The sequence below is a fragment of the Phascolarctos cinereus genome, unplaced genomic scaffold (genome assembly GCF_003287225.1).
Source record: "Phascolarctos cinereus isolate Bilbo 61053 unplaced genomic scaffold, phaCin_HiC Scaffold_1;HRSCAF=81, whole genome shotgun sequence".
Classification (NCBI taxonomy): Eukaryota; Metazoa; Chordata; class Mammalia; order Diprotodontia; family Phascolarctidae; genus Phascolarctos; species Phascolarctos cinereus.
Window position 1 is genome coordinate 179,826,653 of NW_027555514.1, and position 23,030 is coordinate 179,849,682.

General features: G+C 37.3%; 1 pseudogene; it reads left to right on the top strand.

Moving 5' to 3' along the window:
- The first annotated feature begins 17,751 nt into the window (after window positions 1-17,751).
- On the top strand, window positions 17,752-17,993 carry LOC110213783 (apoptosis inducing factor BLCAP pseudogene; annotated as a pseudogene).
- Window positions 17,994-23,030: the final 5,037 nt, after the last annotated feature.

The window sequence follows — 23,030 nt, forward strand, 5'->3', positions numbered from 1 at the left end:
CCTTTTCCATTTGGAATTTTCTTTTTAGGGTATTCTTCTCCTCATTGGCTTTTTGGACCTCTTTTTGCCATTTGGGTTAGGCTATTTTTTAAGGTGTTATTTTCTTCAGTATTTTTTTGGGTCTCCTTTAGCATCACTCTCAGTTTTTCCTCTACTTCTCTTATTTGCTTCTCAAAATCCTTTTTGAGCTCTTTCATGGCCTGGGAGCAATTTATATTTTTCTTGGAGGCTTTGGATGTAGGAGCTTTGGCTTCATTGTCTTCTGGTTGTATGCTTTGATCTTCTTTGTCACCAAAGTAAGATAATATAGTCTGACTCTTTTTGAGCTGCTTGCTCATGATCCCAGCCAATTACTTCAGTTATAAACTCTTTGTTAAGGTAGAGGTCTGCTTCCAATGTGGAGAATTTACTTTCCCAAGCTTCAAGGGTTTTGTGCAGGTGTTTTCAGAGACACTTCTAGGGACCTGTAAATTTTCAGTTCTTCCAAGGTGCTATGATAAAGGGTGAGGTGTTTACTCCTCTCCTGACCTGTGCTCTGGTCTATGTTGATGAATCACAAGCCCTTTTTTCTGTCTTGGAACTGTGAAGAAGGTTTCCTCTCCACAGTCACTACAAGCTCCACTGCGTCAGCACTCCTCCTTGCCCCAGGACTGCCACCCAGAACTGTGACCCAGATCCAGGCACGGACAAAGCAAGAGAATCCTGCACCAGCAGAGAGATCTCTGCAATCCCTGTCTGATCAGCCACCTGATTCCCCCTCAGCCTGTGGGCCGGAAGCTCAGGCGACAACCTGCACCCTAGGGCCAAGCTCCAGAACTGGAGCTGAGACCAACTTGCTTCTCTCTCTCACCACAGACACAGACTTTTCCCACTGACATTCTAAGCTCTCGCTGGCATTCATGGGTTGAGAAGTCTAGAAACCGCCACAGCTGCCCGCGATTCAGTCTTCTGAGGCCTGCTCCAGGTTTGTTGAGGCCTGCCTGGCCTGCGCTCCCATGCCAAGCTGCACTCCTCTACCCCACGATGAAATATACCTTTCTGATCAACCATACAGGCTGTCTTTGGCTGGAAATTTGCTTCACTCTGTCTTCTTGTGGGTTCTGCTGCTTTAGAATTTGTTTAGAGCCATTTTTTATAGGTATTTGGAGGGTTTCAGGGGAGAGCTCAAGCAAGTCACTGCTTTCACTCTGCCATCTTGGCTCTGCCCCCTCATGATTTAGATACAAAACCTAATACTGTAAGAAAAATGGGAGAGAGAGGAATAGTTTACCTATCAGATTTATGGAGAATAGAGGAATTCATGACCAAACAAGAAATAGAGAACATTATGAATTGCAAAATGGATAACTTTGCATTAAACTGAAAAGTCTGTGTGCACACACACAAAAAAGCCAATGCAACCAAGATTAGAAGAAAAGTGGAAAACTGGGAAAGAATTTTTAAAACTAGTGTCTCTAATACAGGTCTCATTTCTAAAATATATAGAGAATTGGGGCAGCTAGGTGGTGAAGTGGATAGAGCATTGGCCCTGGATTCAGGACAACCTGAGTTCAAATACGGCCTCAGACACATAACACTTACTAGCTGTGTGACCCTGGGCAAGTCAATTAACCCCATTGCCTAGCAAATAAAATAAAATAAAATATATAGAGAATTAAGTCAAATTTATAAGAATACAAGTCATTCCCCAATTGATAAATGCTCAAAGAATATGAATAGGCAGTTCTCAGATGAAGAAATTAAAGACATCTATAGTCATATGAAAAGTGCTCTAAATCACTTGGTTAGAGAAATATAAATCAAAACAACTCTTGAGGTATCACATCACACCTATCAGACTGGCCAATGTGACAAAACAGGAAAATGATAAATGTTGGAGAAGATGTGGGAAAATTGCATTATTGGTGGAGTTGTGAAATGATCCAACCATTCTGGAAATCAATTTGGAACTATGCCCAAAGGGCAATAAAGATGTGCTTATCCTTTGATCTAGCAATAGCATTTCTATGTCTGTATCCCAAAGAGTTCACACAAATGGGAAAAGCACCCACATGTAGAAAAAGTATTTATAGCAGCTCTTTTTGTGGTGGCAAAGAATTGGAAATTGAGAAGATGCCCATCAGTTTGGAAGTGGCTGAACAAGTTGTGGTATAGGAATGTAATAGAATACTATTGTGCTGCAAGAAATGATAAGCAGGTGGACTTCAGAAAAACCTGGAAAGACTTGCATGGACTGATGCTGAGTGAAATGAGCAGAACCAGGAGAACATTGTACATAGTAACAGCCACGTTGTGCGGTGACTAACGTTGATAGACTTAGCCCTTCTCAGCAATACAAGGATCTAAGACATCTCCAAAGGTCTCATGACAGAAAATGCTATCCACATTCAAAGAAAGAACTATGGAGTTTGAATGTAGATCGAAGCATACTATTTGCTATCCTTTTTTCTTCTGTTTTGTTTTGTTTTCTCTTTCTTGTGGTTCCTCCTATTGGTTCTAATTCTTTCTTACAACATCACTAATGTGAAAATATGTTTAATTGGAATGTGTATATATAGCCTATATTAGATTGTGTGCTGTCTTGGGGAGGGAGTTGAAAAGGGAAAAGGAGAAAAATTTAAAGCTCAAAATTTATGGAAGTGATTGTTGATAAATCAAAATAAATTAATAAAAAATTAAGTAATTGACTGGGAACATGAGCAAACAGAGGGAAAAACAATTCAGACTATCGAATCTTACTTTGGTGACCAAGAAGATCAAAATGTACAATCAGAAGAAGACAACATAGTCAAAGTTCCTACATCCAAAGCCTCCAAGTAAAATATGACTTGGTCTCAGGCCATGGAAGAGCTTAAAAAGGATTTTGGAAATTAAGTAAGAGAAGTAGAGGAGAAACTGGGAAGACAATTGAGAGTGATGCAAGAAAATCATGAAAAATGAGTCAACACTATGGTAAAGGAGGCACAAAAAATTACTGAAGAAAATAACACCTTAAAAACAGACTAGGCCAAATGGTAAAAGAGGTCAAAAAAGCCAATGAGGAGAAGAATGCTGTAAAAAGCAGAACTGGCAAAAATGCAAAAGGGGGTCCAAAAGCTCACTGAAGAAAATAATTCCTTAAAAATTAGAATGGAGTAAATGGAAGCTAATGACTTTATAAGAAATCAAGGAACAATAAAACAAAATCAAAAGAACGGAAAAATAGAAGACAATGCAAAATATATCACTGAAAAAAACAACTAGCCTGGAATTCAGGAGAATTCAGGATTCAGGAGAAAGAATTTAAAAATTCTTGTACTATCTGAAAACCATGATAAAAAAAATAGCCTAGACATCATCTTTCAAGAAATTATCAAGGAAAACTGCCCTAATATTCTGGAACCAGAGGGTAAAATATAAATCCAAAGAATCCACTGATCACCTCCTGAAAGAGATCCCCAAAGGAAAACTCCTAGGAATATTGTAACCAAATTACAGAGTTCCCAGGTGAAGAAGAAAATATTGCAAGCAGCCAGAAAGAATTCTAGTATTGTGGAAACACAATCAGGATAACATAAGATTTAGCAGCTTCTACATTAAAGGATTGGAGGGCTTGGAATATGATGTTCCAGAGGTCAAAGGAGCTAGGATTAAAACCAAGAATCACCTCAGCAAAACTGAGTATAATCCTTCAGAGGAAAAAATGGATATTTAATGAAATAGAGGACTTTCAAGCATTCTTGATGAAAAGACCAGAGCTGAATAGAAAATTCAACTTTCAAATACAAGATTCAAGAGAAGAATGAAAAGGTAAACAGGAAAGAGAAATCATAAGAGACTTATTAAAGCTGAACTATTTACATTTCTACATGGAAAGATGATATCTGTAACTCAGGAGACCTTTCTCAGTATTAGTGTAGTTGGAGGGAATATATGTACAGACAGAGGGCACAGGGTGAATTGAATATGAAGGGATGATATCTAAAAAATAAAATTAAGGGGTAAGAGTGGATTATGCTAGGAGAAGGAGAAAGGGAGAGGTAGAATGGGGTAAATTATCTCACATAAAAGAGGCAATAAAAAGCTTTTTACAGTGGAGGGAAAGACAGGAGATGTGAGAGTGAATCTTACACACTTCAAATTTGGCTTAAGGAGGGAATAAAATACACACTCAATTGGGTATGGAAATCCACCTTACCCTACAGGAAAACAGGGTAAGGGTATAATCAGAAGCAAATACTTTTGAGGAGGGACAGGGTCAAAGGAGAGAATAGAATAAATGCAGGCAAGGAGTGGGATAGGATGGAGGGATATATAGTTAGTCTTTCACAACATGACCATTACAGAATTGTTTTGCATGACTACACATGTATTGCTCGCCTTATCAGTGAGGGTAGAGGGGGGAGGAAGGGAGAGAATTTGGAACTAAAAGTTTTAAAAATGAATGTTAAAAATTGTTTTTACGTGCAACTGTGAAATAAGATATACAGGCAGTGGAGTATACCCTGCCCCACAGGAAAATAGAAGAGGAAGGGGATAAATGTAGAGGTGGGTGATAGAAGGCAGGGCAGATTGGGAAAAGGGACATTTAAAATGCACACCATTTGGGGTGGAGGAAGCAGAGAGATGGGGAGAAAATCTGGAACTCAAAATCTTATGGAAGTGAATGTTGAAAAGTAAAAATTAATTAATTTTTTTTTAAAAAGTAGGGCTCTGCTTCTAGGGTAGAGGGCAAGCTGTCCCAAACTTGAAGGGTTTTGTGCAGCTGTTTTCAGAGATACTTCTAGGGACCTGTAAGTGTTCAGTTTTTCCAAGGTGGTATGATCAAAGAGAGATGTTTACTCCTCTCCTGGCCTGTGCTCTGGTCTGTGAGTGATCACAAGTACTCTTTTCTACTCTGGAACTGTGAAAAGGTTCCCCTTCTCCTGTGGCTTTAAGCACTACTATGCTAGTGCTCTGCCTTGCCTTAGGACTGCCACCCAGGACTAGGACCCTGATCTGTGTATGCGCAAAGCAACAGAGCCGTGACTCAGGGCTAGCAAAAAACCTTGTAATCTCCTTCTCACCATTTGTTTGACACCCTTACCATCTGTGGTCTGTGAGCTCCAGAAGCAGATGCAATGGCTGTGGCTGCAGCTGCTGATTCAGTGGCTCCCAACGCTTGCTCCTGGTTGGCTGGGCCTGAGGCTATGTTGGCATGGTGTGTGCTACACTGAGTTCCACTCTTACCCAGGTGCAACGGACCTTTCCTGCCAACCTTCCAAGTTGTCTTGTGCTGGAAATTTTTTTTCACTACATGTTTTTGTGGATTCTGCTGCTCTATAATTTGTTTAGAATCATTTATTTGGGGATGGGTTTGGATTGGTATAGGGATGGTAGCTGGATGGGTTTGGGGGAGAGCTCATGGTGTCCTTGCCTTTACTTAACTTGGCTCACACAGAGTTCTGAATTTTGAAAACCATTTATCTTTCTGAATCCTATGAACTTCAGACCATTTCCATCATTTTTTAAATTCTATCAGACTAAAATTCATGAGGGAAAGGGGGTGAGAATAAGCATTTATTAAGCATCTACTTTGTGCTAGACATTGTGTTTAGTGATAAGGACATATGTCAGAACTTCAGGCTTTCAAATTTGGGGAGCATCTAAAAATATGCATCAAAACACTTCTAAGAATGCATTGGCATAAATGCAAAGAAATAGAGAAGATCTTAAGAAAAGAGGGAAAATGCTATATGTAAGTGAGATGTCTGTACTGTGGGATCTTTCAAGTCTGCAGAGAGTAATACAGCATTAGAGATAAAATCCTGCAGACCTAATGGCATCCAACTTTGATTTACAGAGATTAAAAATATTTAACTAGGTAGAAATTATAGAAGATTAATTACTAAAGTTCCCTGATCATCTTGAACTTAGGGGATTTTGAGCTTTGAACTTTTTATTAGATCTCCTCAATTGGGAAAGATTGTTTCAGACAATTTCAGAGCCTTTGTGTAAGGCTTCTTAAAGGAAATCTTCATTGCAGTATTGACATGTGAAATCCTTCTCCCACATGAAAGCCTTTAAGACATTCAAACACAACTATGAGGTCCTCTCTGAGTCTTATTTCCCCGTCTATTAAACATTTCCAGTTAGTTCAACTGATCCTCATGTGACATTAACTTGAGTCCCTTCTCCATCCTAGCTACTCTTTCCTAGATACTCTCCAACTTGTCCATGCAATTCCCCAGCTGTCAGCTGATTAGGGCAGGCTGTAGTAAAATCACCATTGCCCTACTCCTGAATGCTATGCCTTCTTCATGAAGTATTGCCTAATGATGCCAATCAAAACCAACCTTTCTGTTTTCTGAATCCTTTTTTTAAAATTTATTTTCTGTGCACAACTAATATGGTATTACATGCTTTTACTCTCAAAAAGTAACATGTTGATGTGGTTTCCAAATTTTAAGTTTCTTTTGGGCAAGAACTAAGTCTAATATTGCTTTAATAATCCTCAATTCCTAGTAGAGTGCTAAACACATAATAGTTATGCAACAAATATTTCATATTTCTTCAATGTCTATTGGTTTTTTGTTTTGTTTTGTCAAATGGTGGATTTGCCACAGCCATTAAAAGGATTAAGTTTCATTATTGGGTAGCAGTAGAATTACCAAAATTCAATCCAGAACATAAGCATTTAAAAAACCAAACTTGGTACACTCATACAAAGCAAATTATTGACCTGAAAAGAATACTATGGTAGTCTCCTGCCTGAAACTGTCAAAATTGTTTCAAAGTACAGATTTAATTCTAGTGAATGCTTTATACTAAAATACTGCCCCCCCAACAGTGGTAGATCATCATTTTTGTGGATTCATGGGAAGATTTTTAGTGGGGAGGAATCAAAAGAGTTCTAACAAATGACAAAAGTGGGAAATGAAGTACTATATTTAAAAATATATTTATTTCCCTTCTAATAGAAAAAAATGAAATACTCAATTAATTTAAAAATATTAAACTAACATTCAGAAAACTTTATTCACTGAGCTAAGTCCCAATTAATGAGAATAACATATCCTCCAATGGTCACATTTAAATTCAGACTGCAATAGATTGTAAATAATTACAATTTTAATGTAAATTTTAACTTCAAACAATAAGAAGTTGAAGATATGACCACTTTAGCTTATTCAGCTTAGTTCCAACTGATAACTGTCATACTGAAAAACAGTATTTAAGTTTTATATTAGCATTTAAGGGCAGTGAGAAAAAAAAAGAGAATGAGGAAAAGGAGGTAAAGAGGCATATGTGGTGGGTGAGGAAGAAATACAAAAGGTGACAGTATGATAGAGAGAAAGACAAGGTGTGAGAGAGACCCAGAAATAGGAGAAAGTAATAGGCAGAGGGTACATGAAAGTGAAGAACAGTTATAGAGAAAGATATGAAGGGACAAATTATAGGCTAGTTGATCTCTGTAGATTTTGAGATGAATATTGATACTCAATTGGACTGTCATTTCAAAGAATTGTCACTTTCTTCTACTACTATTTAAAGTCCTAACTTTTCAACTGCTTAATCCTTAAAATTAGAGGCTCTATTCATTATGCTATGTCGAGTCATTTAAAAGGGCTTCTCTCATTCCTCTGACCTGTATAAACACAGTGCAGAAGGATTAAGGACACACTTCAGCAATTCATTTCATTAGGAATACTAAAGTATCATCTATGATCATTACTAATTTGATTTGTATCTGAGTTCTGCCCCAGAAATTAAATAACATGTACATGAATAAGAGACCCTTTTCCTATTCAATCTCTTCAACAATTTCCATTTTACTTATACGTGTAATATTTTGAAAATGTTTCCCCCCATATGATAATAATTAATAATAATAGAGGTAAAATGAATAATAAATTGAATTAATTCATTGTTGCTCTGTAGACTACTGAAAATACAGTGATATGGTTTATTAGTGACTTTCAGATGAATTTAAGCACATTCAAATTAATTTTTACCCACTATTCTCTAAAAATGAAATGAAAAGCTGGAAATTCTAACGAATTCACGATTTCATCAACTAAAAGCTACTTGCAGCCCTTATTAAGATTAATGGCCTGAAAAAAGAATATTTGGACATTTTAATTAACATCATTTTCCATCCTAAACAAACACAATGATGTATCTATTTAAGAAAGGATATATACATATACATATATATACACATATATGTATATGTGTGTGTGTGTGTATATATATATATATATATATATATATATATATATATATATATTTAAAGAGTGCATCTTTAATGGCCTAATATGAGAAATCATGAATCACAGTATAATGAAAAAAAAGCAAAGGAAACAAATCTCACCCTGTGAATCCAGAAATTTGAGTACTAGTTCCCATTTTACTTTTTACTAGCCTTGTAAATTTATCCCAGTCACTTCACTTTGTTAGACTCCTTTTCCTCACCCGGCTGTGAATATAGGCCTCAGTTCACACTGAGGCTTTGAGCTGGTTGTACCCGTACGTAAAAGAGGCAGAAATCAGACAGAGCAGGGAGAGAAAATGACAGCTTTGCAACCTCACCTTAGTACAGTCTCTGCCCTTTCCCCTGTGAAATTATCATCATGAGAATGTGGAAGAAACCCAGGCTTTGAAAACCAGGGAACCCTGAGATGTTTTGTGGTTTTGGGGCCAATCATCATTACTTGGTTAATCTGGTCTTTAGAAATTTAAACTGGGAGCTACACAAAATGTTCCCTATAAACTAGGGCTGTGTCCCTGACCAAGGGAACAAAGGCCCTGGACTATAAACTGAAGTCCAAAAAAAAAAAATTTCTATGCCTGAGGGTTTTAGCTGGCTGGGTAAGACCCTGTTCTTTTTTCAAATGAGCTTGGACTATGGAAGAGAAAATACTGCCACAGAGATAAAAGGTTTCAGTAGCCTAGTCTCTGAGAGAAAAAGACAAGATAACCTGAGGGAATGCTATTTTCTTCATCTCAGGATAGGGTCTCTGCCTTTTCTGAAAGAGTCGAACAAAGACTTTGGGTTTTCAAATGAAAGAGCATTATGTAAAAGAAGAGATTATCAAGAGACCCTCACCTTCTGGAAATCTGCCGGATAACTTGTGGTGACTGGGTATCATGGGAATTATAGTCCCTCACTCCACAACCTCAATCTTAGTCTGGGAGAAGAAAGAGATAAGGAACATGGCACTGGATTTGGGGATTGAGAAGAGAATTTATGCCCTGCAGAAGGAGCTTAGTTTGGGAAGCCTGCCAGGTCAGGATCTCATCACAAATCCCACGTGATTTTTCCTCCCTCTTCTTCTAGGTTTGGGGAAGGGGCTAAAGTTTCAAAATATCCAGTTGTCATAGTTCACATTTTCCCTTGAGATTCTCAGTAGGCAGAATGTTACCCAAGGCTTTTGATTGATCCAGCAGCTTGAGGAAGCAAAACGTTAAGTAGAAAAAATGTCAAGTGGATTCCATTTTCACTGGAACCTATGAGACTAGAAGCAAGTAGACTCAATAGAAACTACTAGCTGACAATATAAGTGCCCCACCAACAGATGTTTCCAATATCTACATTCCTTCAAATGTATTTCCTGGCCAAATTGTTTCATGCATGTGCCCCTCTACATAGATTTCCTGTGTGTTCACTCTTCACGTTGATGATGTATGTCTAGAATTGATTGATGTAAAAGATACTTAGCTGAGGATGAGAACTAACTATTCTTTCTTTCTGGCTACCAACAGTCAGTCAATAATAAGCATTTATTAAGCATCTATTATATACCAGGCAATGTGCTTAGCATCAATGATACCACACACACATATATACATACATGCATGTATCCATATAGATATGTATATATATATATGTATATATATATATATGTATATATATATATATATGTATATATATATATAACACAGACACACACACACACACACACATATATATATATATATATATATATATATATTTATATGTATATCCCTCAGGTAGCTCACAACCTAAAGAAGGAGATAACAAGCAAACAAAAACATACAAACAAGTTATCTGTAAGATAAGTAAAATACAATTAACACAAGGAAGGAGCTAGAATTAAGAGGGGTTTAGAAGGACTTCTTGTAGAATATGAGATTTTAATTTGGCCAGTAAGCAAAGATGAGGAATGTGAGCACTATAGGTATGGGGAACAGACAGAGAAAATGCCCAGAACCAAGAGATGGACTGTTTGGTTCATGGAACAGCTTGGAGTCCAGTGTCATTGGACTGAATAGTACATGAAGGGAGTAAAATGTAAGAAGAGTAGAAAGGTAGGAGGGTATAATGGGATTTGAATGCCAGAGGATAATGTATTTGATCCTGGATTCAATAGGGAGTGGCTGCAGCTTATTGAATGGAGGTGGGTAACATTTTCATATCTATGCTTTAGCAAAATCTTTCTAGTGATTTAATGGAGGATGAATTGAAGTGGAAAGAAATGAGGCAAGCAGATCTACTGGTAGGCTATTGTAATAGTCCTGATATTAGGTGATGAGGGCCTGTTTTAGAGCTCTGGCAATATTATTGGAGAGCAAATTCCATTCTTATTTGGGTAATATCATGATTTCCCAGATACTCCCTTCAGATATCCCCCACCCCTTCAACTTTCCCTTTAGTCAATGCCATCACTGGGCCCCTCAGCAGAAAAGTTCTTTTAAACATCCCTAAGGGTAGATAATGGAAAGAAAATCTGCCTTGTGTCTACTACCTCAATCAGGACTGAAACCTGCTTGCTTTCTAAACTGCTTTCCAGCAAGAAAATGACTAGCTAATTTTGTGTATAGATGGTCACGATTCATTCATTTTTATCTGGTTTGGGGAGAACCATAATAAATTGTACCAATGATATCTTTCTTTGTGTGTGACTCTGTCTCTCGGTCTCTGTCTGTCTCTCTGTCTCTCTGTCTCTGTTTCTCTTTCTGTTTCTTCTTCTTCTTCTTCTTCTTTTCTCTCTCTCTCTCTCTCTCTCTCTCTCTCTCTCTCTCTCTCTCTCTCTCTCTCTCTCTCTCTCTCTCTCTCTCTCCTCTCTCTCTCTCTCTCTCTTCTCCTGCCCAGCTCTTCAAGCTCCCTACTGGTAGCCCCAGAAATCAAATACAGAATTTATTTCTCTTTCTCACTTCGTATACCTAACTGACCATACCCTCCCTTTCATTACCATTTACTTCTCCAGGGACACCTACAAATAATGAATAATAACTCAAAAACCCATTTCTATTTAAAACATATGGTTAATATAGAAAGAAAGTAAACATTTTATCATTTAATTTTTTATCAATTATACATATAATTATCTCTTCCACATAATGACTTTCCCCATCTTGGTTTTAATATATCATATACCTAACATATCATAGGTTAGCATAAAAAATGAAATGGAAATTTTTGGAGAGTTTTGAGGAAGCCACAGAAGACATGTAAAGGCCAGCAGACAACACAGAAAATGTTTAGAAACTCAGAAATGCATAAAATGTATGTATAGTTTTATGTAATATCAGCATATTTTACCTTTGAATACCTTAGTAATTCAGACTTCTTCTCTTGTATGGAGGACCAAAAAATTTTACAAGGAATTTCCGATTGTCCCTAACCTCCAAAATGTAGAAAGGATATCTGTAAACTAAATTTTTTACATTCATTTCTAAAAATTTTGAGCTTTAAATTCTCTCCCTCCCTCCCTTCCAGTCTGAGGTATATGTGTGTATGTATATACACATACACTCGCATATACATATATACATACACACATTTGAATATATATTTGCATGTATTATGCATGCACTGTGTACGTATGAAAAGAAATATATAACACATATTTCAGTATATAGTGTGTACATATACATACACACATGAACACACACACATATATATACACACACACACACACACACACACACTCACACATACACATATGCAGTAACAAACTTTTAAAGAATTAAAATTTAGAGATATCGACTTAAGTTAGAACCAAAGCTATGGAAAACTAAGTAATAGTATTATGTACCAGAAAGTAGAAGTGTTAGCAGTTGTGTTCTCAGGGGCAACCACAGCTATTTTACAACTGCCCTGTTTTGCCTCAAGGGCACCTCGGTAGCACAGTGGATAAAATGCCAGGCTTGGAGTCATGAAGACTGATCTTCCTGAGTTCAAATCTAGCCTCAGACACTTACTAGCTGTGTGACCCTGGTCAAGTCACTTAACTCTTTGCCTCAGTTTCTCATCTATAAAATGAGCTGGAGAAGAAAGTAGTAAACCATTCCATTACCTTTGCCAAGAAAACCCCAAATGGGGTCACAAAGAATCGGACACAACTTAAAAATGACCAAGCAACAACTATGTTGCCAGACATTAGGTTGTGAGGGCCTGTTCCAGAGTCCTGACAATGTCAGTGAAGAGAAAGGAGCATTCATCTTAGCACTTCACTCCCATTTGAAGAATGAGAAAGGGACAGAGAAATACACACAGGTAGGAGACCTAGGTCAGGAGACCACAGAAATTTGCTTCCTATGTATTATGTATTAGTCACAATGACACCATTATCTATTTTTGACATCATTAAATTTTAAAGATGAAGCATTTAAGTGAGAAAGCAAAAGCAAAAAGTCATAACATGTGCAAAGCAAAATACTAATAATCTAAACCTAGCATTGCACCCATAAACTTGGGTCACACTCTACCACTAAAGCACATATTTGTGGGGCAGGGATGCAGAGAATGGACACAAACTTAGAAAAGCTCTACAGTGTGATACATGAATAGAAAAAAGCATGACCCTGGGGGAAATTCTGTCAATTTTCTTAATTATGTGCTGCTGCATTATGATGGTTTCAGTAAAAAGCAGCTCACTTTAATATTGGAGTCCCCAAAGCTAATTCAGGCTTTGATAGGTTTTCCCTCTCAAACCTTAATGTGTAAAGTTTTTGAGTTGTTTACCCTCCCTCAAGTTATAGATGACACAAGGGAAAACAGAACAACCTTATGTAACCAGTTCTTCACCTACAGTAGAGGTATCTTTTTCCACATAGTCACCTTGTTCAAAGAGTGAAACTGTCTTCCAATGAGATCATTTTGCTGCATTAACAGCAGAGTCTACCTATTTGTAGTCAAGTGGAATCCACTTCTACAAGCACTATTCCAAGTCTTATCAAATTTGTAGATTTTTTTGTTCTGTTTTCTGAGGTCTCAAGGGAAGCCTCCTCCCTAATGAGCTTCCCTCTTTTAGCTTCTTTCATCAGCTTCTCTGCCTTCTCTCTCCTAACTTGGCTTTGTTGGTCCCTGACTCCTGATTGTCCAATGTCTTGTAATGTTCAAATCAGTATTTCCTCCTTACAGTGACTCACTTATAACTTAGGTTGAGAAACTGCAAATCCACATTTTTGTCAGGTATGAAACAAATTGTCTAAAAGCCACTCTCATAGTCCCCAAACAATTCCATGATTCAGAGTTTCTAGGCTATAAGCTCCAAAGTTTTGAAAAAATCATGATATTCAAATTAACTGTTGGAAAACAACGCACTGCAGCTATCTCTAGAATCAGTTAGTATTTCCTTTCCTCTCCCCTTCAAAAGCTATTTCCTCTTAGGTCTTTTTAGAACTTTTATCTTGGGTGCTATTTTTCTTTTAGCACAGTCTGTTTCTCCTCAAGATGCTTTATTTCGCACAAGATATTCTTCTTTTGCCCATTTCAGCATAAAATAGCCACGTAAGAAAATTGGTACTTTTATATTACAAAACTATGAAATAGAAGATATATTAGGCCTGTTATACTCCCCCTCCACCCCCACTAGGCAGAACTAGGACAATTGAGTAGAAATTTCAGAAATGATGACAGGTGATACGGTATATAGAGTACTCCACCTGTTGTCAGGAAGATCTAAGTGCAAATCCAGCCCCTGACACTTTCTAGCAATGTGACCTTGGGAGAGTCACTTAATCTCTGTCTTCCTCAGTTTCTTCAATGTTGGAAAAAATGTAAACTTCCAACAAAAATGTATGCTAATAATAGTATCTAACTCTCAGGATTGATATCTGTATAAAAATGAGATAATAATTGTAAAGCAATGAGCACAATACCTGGCACATAGTTGGCACTTTATAATTGTTACGTATTATTCTTATGATGATAATTATTATCATATGTTTAATGTTGGGGGAAAAAATTCTTAACAATTAGCACTGAATGAAAACGGCAGGATTTCCCACTAGAAGTAGATTATATCTAATAAGAAATCTTCAAATAAAAGATGGATGATGACTTGGGGATGTTATAGAGGTGATTTCTCTTCAGATATGGATTGGAATTGATAGCATCTGTAACCTTTTCTCATGGATTCTGATTCTGTAATTTATCGTCAGTACCTTTCCTTAATCAATTTGACCATTTCTAGTCAGATCCCTATGAATAGAGTAAAGGGTTTGTTTTTGTTGTTGTTGTTTTTTACTATGTTTATATTGTATGCAAAGGGAAGGGACCAGATATTTAATTGAAGTTTTCACATTATAAAAGTATATGAGATAAAATTATCACACTCTGAGATTTTTGTGCTACTTTGATCCTGCTTTGTGCTTTCATATTTGCGAATCCTAAGCTATGTCTTTTTGCTTTGTTTTGTATTTAATACCCTCTTCTGCAATTTATAATTCTTGGTTGGGAGTGACTTTCTTTGTAGCCACATTCTTTTCTTTTTATGCTTTTTGTGCTTGTAAAAGGTGACATTTTCCTATGGACAGTCATGCTCACTGACAAATGAGGAAACATTTGTGGATAATGGATCCCCAACAACAGCCCATCATCTGTGCCACTAAGAGAAAAAAAAAAAGCAAGGTAGCCAGCCTCAGGGTTGGGACAAATAGGTAGCACAGTGGACAGACTGTGGGGCCTGGAGTTAGGATGACACATCTTTCAGAGTTCAAATTTGGGCTCAGACACTATCTGTGTGACCCTGGACAAGTCACTTAACTCTATCTGCCTCAGTTTCCTCATTTGTAAAATGAGCTGGAGAAGGAAATTACAAACCATTCCAGTTCCAAGAAAACCTCAAATAGGGTCACAAAGAGTCAAACACGACTGAAATAACTGAACAACAAAAAACCTGAGAGTGAGGCAGGAGGCAAAATGAGCTAGACTGTTCAAACCATCACTGGCACATCCTACTGTATCTCACTAAAGTTAGCCAAAACCTGTGCCCCAAACCTAGAGAAACAGTAGTCCCTCACCCCATTTCCAGCCCAGTCCCTATAATCAATAATCTAGGGAACACACCAAGATGTTACCTGGCAGCTGCTGCAGCCCCAACTTTCTCCATAATCAGTTACTGAAAACTTAGAAATGAAAGTTCTTGACCATAATACTCTTGGTAATGTAAAATTTTAATTTAAACATCAGAAACTATCATGGTTTTATCACTGAAAATAACATGAAATAAGATACATTACCACCTATTCTGTCCTAAGTAATCTAAGTATTTTGCCCCAAGAACCACTGGGTCTTTCCATTTGACTTATCAATGAAACCTTTCATTTATATTATCCCCCCCCACTAGAATATATTAAGCTCATTGAAAGTGGAGCTTGTCTTGATTTTCTACTTATATCCATAATGCAATGCTCTGCACTTAGCTCATTCTTAATAAATGTCTTTTCATTAATTCATTCAGAGGCAAAGAAGTACATGGAATTTTTTGAGGATTATATCTAGATTTACGGGAGACAGTATTAGAAAAAATAGTTGGAGATGAGATCCTGAAAGTCCTTGAACACCAAACCAAAGAGAATTGACTTTATTCTCTGTATAGCCCCTATAACTCATTATAAATGGACTTCTAGAAAAATTACTCTAGATTCAAGGTGTGTACTCTAAAATCACAGTCTGTAAGCTCTCACTGATGAGTTGATTTTTACCAACCAAAGAGAAGATACAGGGGTGTAACCAAGAAGGTAGAGTAAAAGCAAGGATTCACTTGAGATTTTCCCCAAGCCCCTCCAAATACCTGTAAAAATAACTCTAAACAAATTCTAGAGCAGGAGAACCCACAAAAAGATAGAATGAAATAAATTTCCAGCCCAAGACAACCTGGATGGTTAATGGAAAGGTCTTTTGTGCAGGGTGGGAGAAGAGTATAGTCTGCCACAGGCTGCACTAGCATAGACCAGATCCCAGCAGGCCTGCAGCAGGACTCAGGGGATTGAATCACTGGCAGCTGTGGCAGTTTCCAGCCTTCTCAACCCACACATGCCAAAGACAACTTAGAAGGTCAGTAGGAAAGGACTATTGGGCCTGGGTGAGAGAGGAGCATAGGATACCCCTGACTCCAGCACAGCACTGGGGCAGAGGCAGCAGCAGCAGCTGTGGCAATGGCGGCAGTAGCAGCAGCAGTGGCTGTGGTAGTGGTGGTGGAGGTAGTAGTAGTGGTTACTTCCAAAGATCTCAGCCCACAGAGGGTAAGAGGACCAAACAACTGACCAGAAGAAGATTATAGGAATCTCTTTGCTGTGACTGAGGCAGGGTTCTGTTGCTTTGCCCATAATTGGACCTGAGTCCCAGTCCTGGGTGGCAATCCTGGGGTGAGGAGGATCATTGGCATAGCAGAGCTTGTGGCAGCAGTGCAGAGAGAACCCTCCTCACAGTTCCAGAGCAGAAAAGGGTACCTGTGATCACTCACAGACCACAGCACAGGCTAGGGGAGTAGTAAACACATCTCCTTAGATCATACCATCTTGGAATAACTGAAAACTTACAGGGCCCTAAAAGTATCTCTGATAACAGGTACACAAAACCCCTGAAGCTTGGGACAGTACACTCTCCAACCTGGAAGCAGAGCCTTACCTTAACAAAGAATTAAAAAGTCAAGTAATTGGCTGGGATCATGAGCATACAGCAGGGGGAAAAAAAACCCAAAAAAACAAAACTCAGACTATAGAAGCTTACTTTGGTGACAAGGAAGATCAAAACATACAATTAGAAGAAGACAACAAAGTCAAAGCTCCTACATCCAAAGCTTCCAAGAAAAAAATATGAGTTGGTCTCAGGCCATGGAAAAGCTCAAAAAGAATTTTGAAAATCAAGTAAGAAAAGCAGAGGAAAAATTGGGAGGAGAAATGAGAGTGATGCGAGAAAATCATGACAAATGAGTAAACAGCTTTCTAAAGAAGACCCCAAAAAATATTGAAGAAAATAACACCTTAAAAAAAATAGACTAGACCAAATGGCAAAAGAGGTCCAAAAGCCAATGAGGAGAAGAATGCCTTAAAAAGCAGAATTGGCCAAATGGAAAAGGAAGTCCAAAAGTTCACTGAGGAAAATAAGTCCTTAAAAATCAGAATGGAGACAACCTAGGATCCAGAGACAGGACTGGGTGTGGATGAGGAAAGGGATAGGTGGACCTTAATGGGGAGATGCAGGGGGGCCTCTGGGGTTCAAGAAACACAGAACTCAGGTGAACACTGCTGCCAGGCTCAGGCTCAGCAGCAGGGTCACTGGCCCATAATGCTGAACAGGAGAGGAGAGGGAGGGAAGGGGAGGGGAAGGCATTGTGGCTTTCAGTGGTGGCAGCAGCGGCATAGGTGGTGTGGCCATGGTGACATCTGAAGTTATATCTTCAGAATATGGGACAACTCAGTGTTACTTGAAACATTGGAGAAGCCATTGTAATTGAGTGGAAACAAAATCAAAAAAGCAGATAGAGTTCACTTGTTGTTGTGAGCCTTGTGCCTCTCCTCCCCTGCCCAACAGAGACCATGTACTGCCTTCAGTAGTTACTGCCTGTCCTGCTCAATCCAGCTCTCTGGTTCAGTCACTCATGGGCTTCTATCTTCTGAGCTTCCTCCTGGATCAGAAGCTATGCATGATTTGTGCCTTGGTCTTCCTGGCAGCTTTGTTTCTTATCTGTTATAGCTGTTGGGGGAATTGTCTCTTATATCACTGCACTGGCTCCCACCTCCCTAAATTAGCTCACAATCCCAGGATAGTGGTGACTTAAGATACTCACATGCTGCTAATTGATTAGCTTTAAAGATGAGAACCCAAGGGTAAAGTATGTTCACAATGTGATTGATAACAGGTTTCCTGCATGTCTGTGTAAACTAGATTAGTATATTCCTGATTGGGCATCCTTCACCTGTGCCATGACACTTCCATTTTTTTTTTTTATGATGTGAACAACAGCACCACCTGGTACTTTTGATTTGAAGCCCAGCAGTGGTTGCTGTTTTTCTTTCCTGCCTTCATTCTTACACCTCACTGACTGGATGATCACCTTTTCATCTCAGATCATGAAGGGACCAGACCCAACATGGTCAGCCTAATTTCTGCTGATTCAGGGATCTCCACTATGTGGCAGCGGAATTCACATCTTGTTTTTACCTAAAGGAACCTTGTCTGGAGTGTAATTAGTTTCCTTCTCTCCAACTTCTCAGCCTTATATTGCCCATTGGGCCAGGCGTACGAAGTAATCAAAGCCATCTCTACCCATATGGAAAAAATACTCAAATGCAATATTGATTGCATAATTCTGAGATACTACCTCATACCTATTCTATTGGCTAACAGGAAAGAAAAGGTAAATGGCAAATGTTGGAGGGGATGTGGTAAAAATGAGACATTAATGCAATATTAGTAAAGTTGTGAATTGATTCAACTATTCTGTAGAGGAATTTGGAACTATGCCCAAAAGGGCTATAGAACCTTGTATACCATTTGATCTCAATACCACTACTAGGTCTATATCCCAGAAGATACTAAAAAAAAAAAAAGGAAAAGTACCTATATATACAAAAACATTTATGGCAAGTGATTTCTAAGGGCAAAGAATTAGAAATTGAGACAATGGTTAAACAAGTTGTGGCATGTGATTAGGATGGAATACTATTTTAGTATAAAAAATGATGGACAAGATGCTCTCAGAAAAACCTGGAAAGACTTGCATGAACTGATATTGAGTGAAGTAAACAGAACTTGGAGAACACTGTACAGAGTAACACTAACATTGCGTACTGACTAACTTTGTTAGACTTAGCTTTTCTGACCAATGCAATGATCTAGGACAGTTCCAAAAGATTCATGATGGAAAATGCTATCAAACTTCAGAGAAAGAACTGTGGAGTCTGAATGCAGATTGAATCATACTATCTTCTCTTTCTTTTGTTGTTTTGTTTTTGTTTTTCTCATAGCTTTTCTCTTTAGTCCTGATTCTTGTTTCATAAAATGAGCAATGTGGAAACATGTTTAAGATGATTGTACATGTATAGCCTATATCAGATTGCATGCCATCTTAGGGAGTGGGGAGTGGGGGCAAGAATTTAGAACTCTAAATATTGTGAAAGCAAATGTTGCAAACGAAAAATAAACATATTAATTATTTTTTAAGAAGAGAACAAAGGACAAACAACAACAATAAATACATCCAGATAACAAAAATACTGACCTTTTTTTTTCTGACTATCCAGAACAGACTTGATATCTCCCTGAACACAGAAAACAGGAAATAATTGGCAATGTCTAAAATTGTCAAAGACATGGAGAAACTGGTGTTTTAGCAAGATTAATCTGACAGTGATGAATAGAGTATACTGGAGCAGAGGGGAGACTTATTGGAGTAAAAAATTCGTTAGCAAATTATTTTGCAAGGGATCAATATGTGAGATCATAAGGGCTTGAACTACGATATGGAAATAGAAGGGAACATGGGAATAGATTTGAGATATGTTTAAAATAACTTAAAAAGACACAGAAAAGTTAGGTTCAATGGCCATAGTCAACTTTGGCAATGATCTGACAAATTTAAGCTGAAGCATGAGGATTCTGACTTCCAAACTAGTGCACAAAGATAGGTTAACTTATACCTTTCATGGTTAAGGGGAGAGAGGGAACAAGCATTTGTTAAATAACTATTATGTGACAAACACTCTACAAAGTGCCTTATAAATATTATTTCATTTGATGCCTATAACACCTGTTAGTGATATTATTATCCCTGTTTTACAGTTGAGAAAACTGATATGGGCAGATGTTAAGTGACTTGTCCTGAGTCACAGAGCCAAGTAATATCTGAGGCTAGATTTGAACTCATCTTCCTGATTGCATGCCCAAGGCTCTATTCACTGTGCCACATGGCTGCGTCTATTTGAATTAAATTTTAGCTGTCACTCACTGCATCCTAGCAAAATGTAACATCTCTTAACAATAAATTTTAAAATGATAAAAATGTGTAATAAAAAGCTAAAAATAAAATACTATCAAAGCATTTCATATAACATCTCTATATATTTTAATGTACTGTATGTATTTCTCTTCAATGAAAAGTATTATTCTCACAGACATAAGCCAGAGAAAATATATCACTGAGGGTGCAAATCAACATTGTCTCATCAGAACATAAACAACTGAGAAAATGGTAAAACACAAAAATAAAGTAAGTTCTAAATAGCAGATATTTTCAGAAAGGACATACAGCTTTCAATGTAATAATATGAAAAAAGGCATAATAGAAAAAGAAAAGATCATAAACACCTCTAGTATACAGAAAAAATAATAACTGTTTTTGGAAACTAGGAGATAGGTTCCATTTCTATAACTTAATTAAAAGGTATTTTACATGCAAAAAAGCTCTTGAAATTATTAGAGCCTGAATGACCTAAAAGAGGGCTTTAGAATCGTCCCATGTTTGTTTGTTGGTTGGTTTGAAAAATTACATTATTCATTATAGACATATTATAGAAATATACATACATATATATATATATATATATATATATATACACACACACACACATATATGTGTGTGATATACATACATACATAACACACAGACACAGGCACACACACACGTATATGTAAACAAAATAATTTTTAGGTGCCTGAATACAGTTCAGAAGGACATATGTAAATAAACTCAGCAGGCTGTTAATAGCTGGCTTTTCCTAAGCACTGGTTGTCATCTTTACCTTTTAAAAACATACCCAGATTGTGCCTTTGGAATATATATAATTTATTTGTAACTGCAATTTTATTTGCCATTTAATAGGCATGAAGGGAAAGGAAGGGAAGGGCAGGGGAGGGGAGGGAAGGGAAATTATAAAACCAAAAGAATGAAAAAAAAATTGAAGACAATGTGAAATATTTTATTGGAAACCTGGAAAATAGATGCAGGAGAGATAATTTAAAAAGTATTGTACTATCTTAAAGCCATGATCAAAAAAAAGAACCTAGACATCCTCTTTCAGGAAATCATCAAGGAAAACTGCTCTGATACTCTAGAACCAGTGGGTAAAATAGAAATAAGAAGAACCCACTGATCACCTCTTGAAAGAGATCCCAAAAGGAAAACTCCTAGGAATATTGCAGCCAAATTCCAGAGTTCCCAGGTCAAGGAGAAAATATTGAAACAGCCAGAAAGAAACAATTCAAGTATTGTGGAAACACAATCAAGATAACATAAGATTTAGCAGCTTGTGCGTTAAGAGACCAGAGGGCTTGGAATAAGATACAGTAGTAAATAAGTACAGTAATCTATTGTTTGGCCCAAGGACTCCAGCTTCTGAGATAAGAACTCACTATGTGACAAAAACTTCTGGGAAAACTGGAAAATAGTATGGCAGAAACTAGGCGTAGACCAGCATCTCACACCCTATACCAAGATAAAGTCAAAACAGACAAAAAAGGATATACCATACACAAAATAGGAGAGCAAGGAATAGTTAACTTGTCAGTTCTGTGGAGAAGGGAAGAATTTATGACAAAACAGGAGATAGAGAACATTATGAAATGCCAAGTGGATAATTTTGATTATATTAAAAAGTTTTTGCACAAACAAAACCAATGCAACCATTAGAAGGATTAGAAGGAAAGCAGAAAGCTGGGAAACAATTTTTCACTGCCAGTGTCTCTGAAAAAGATCTCATTTCTTAAATATATAGAGAATTGAGTCAAATTTATAAGAATGCCAAGTCATTCCCCAATTGGTAACTGGTTGAAGGATATGAGCAGGAAGTTTTCAGATAAAGAAATTAAAGCTATCTATAGTCACAAAAAAACCCTTTAAATCACTATTAATTAGAGAAATGTAAATTAAATATCTCTGAGGTACCACCTCACACCTATCAGATTTGCTAATATGACCAAAAAGGAAAATGATCAATTTTGGAGAAGATGTGGGAAAACTGGAACACCAATGTATTGTTGGTGGAGTTAAGTACTTCAACCATTCTGGAGAGCAATTTGGAACTATGCCAAAAGAGCTATAAAACTGTGCCTACCCTTTGATCTAGAAATGCCACTACTTCATCTGTATCCCAAAGACAGAACAGAAAAGAGAAAACAACCCACATGTACAAAGATATTTATAGCAGCTCTTTTTGTGGTAACAAAGAACTTGAAATTGAGGGGATGCCCATCAATTAGATAACGGCTTAACAAGCTGTGGTATATGAATGTAATGGAATACTATTGTGCTATAAGAAATGATGAACAGGCAGATTTTAGAAAAACTTGGAAAGATTTACATGAACTGATGCCGAGTGAAGTGAGCAGAACCAGGAGAACATTGTACATAGTAACAACAATATTGTGTAATGATCAACTATGATAGACTTAGCTTTTCCTAGCAATACAATGATTGAAGACAATTCCAAAAATCTAAAGATGCAAAATGCTATCAACATCCAGAAAAGAGCTATGGAGTCTGAATGCAGACAGAAGTATACTATTTTCACTTTCTTTTCATTTTTTTTTTATTTCTCATTCATCTTCCCTTTTGTCTTGATTCTTTTTTTCAGAACATGATTCACGTGGAAATGTGATTAATATGATTGTACATTTATAACCTATATTGGATTGTTTGCTGCTTTGGTGAGATTGGAGGGAAGGAGAAATATTTGGAACTTAGAATCTTATAAAATGAATGTTGAAAACTATCTTTACATGCAATTGGGAAAAAAATATTATTAAGTGGAAAAAGAAGAAAGTTACAGAGATGGTGATGATGTGGGAGTATGATGATGTGAGGAACAGCTTGATTGCC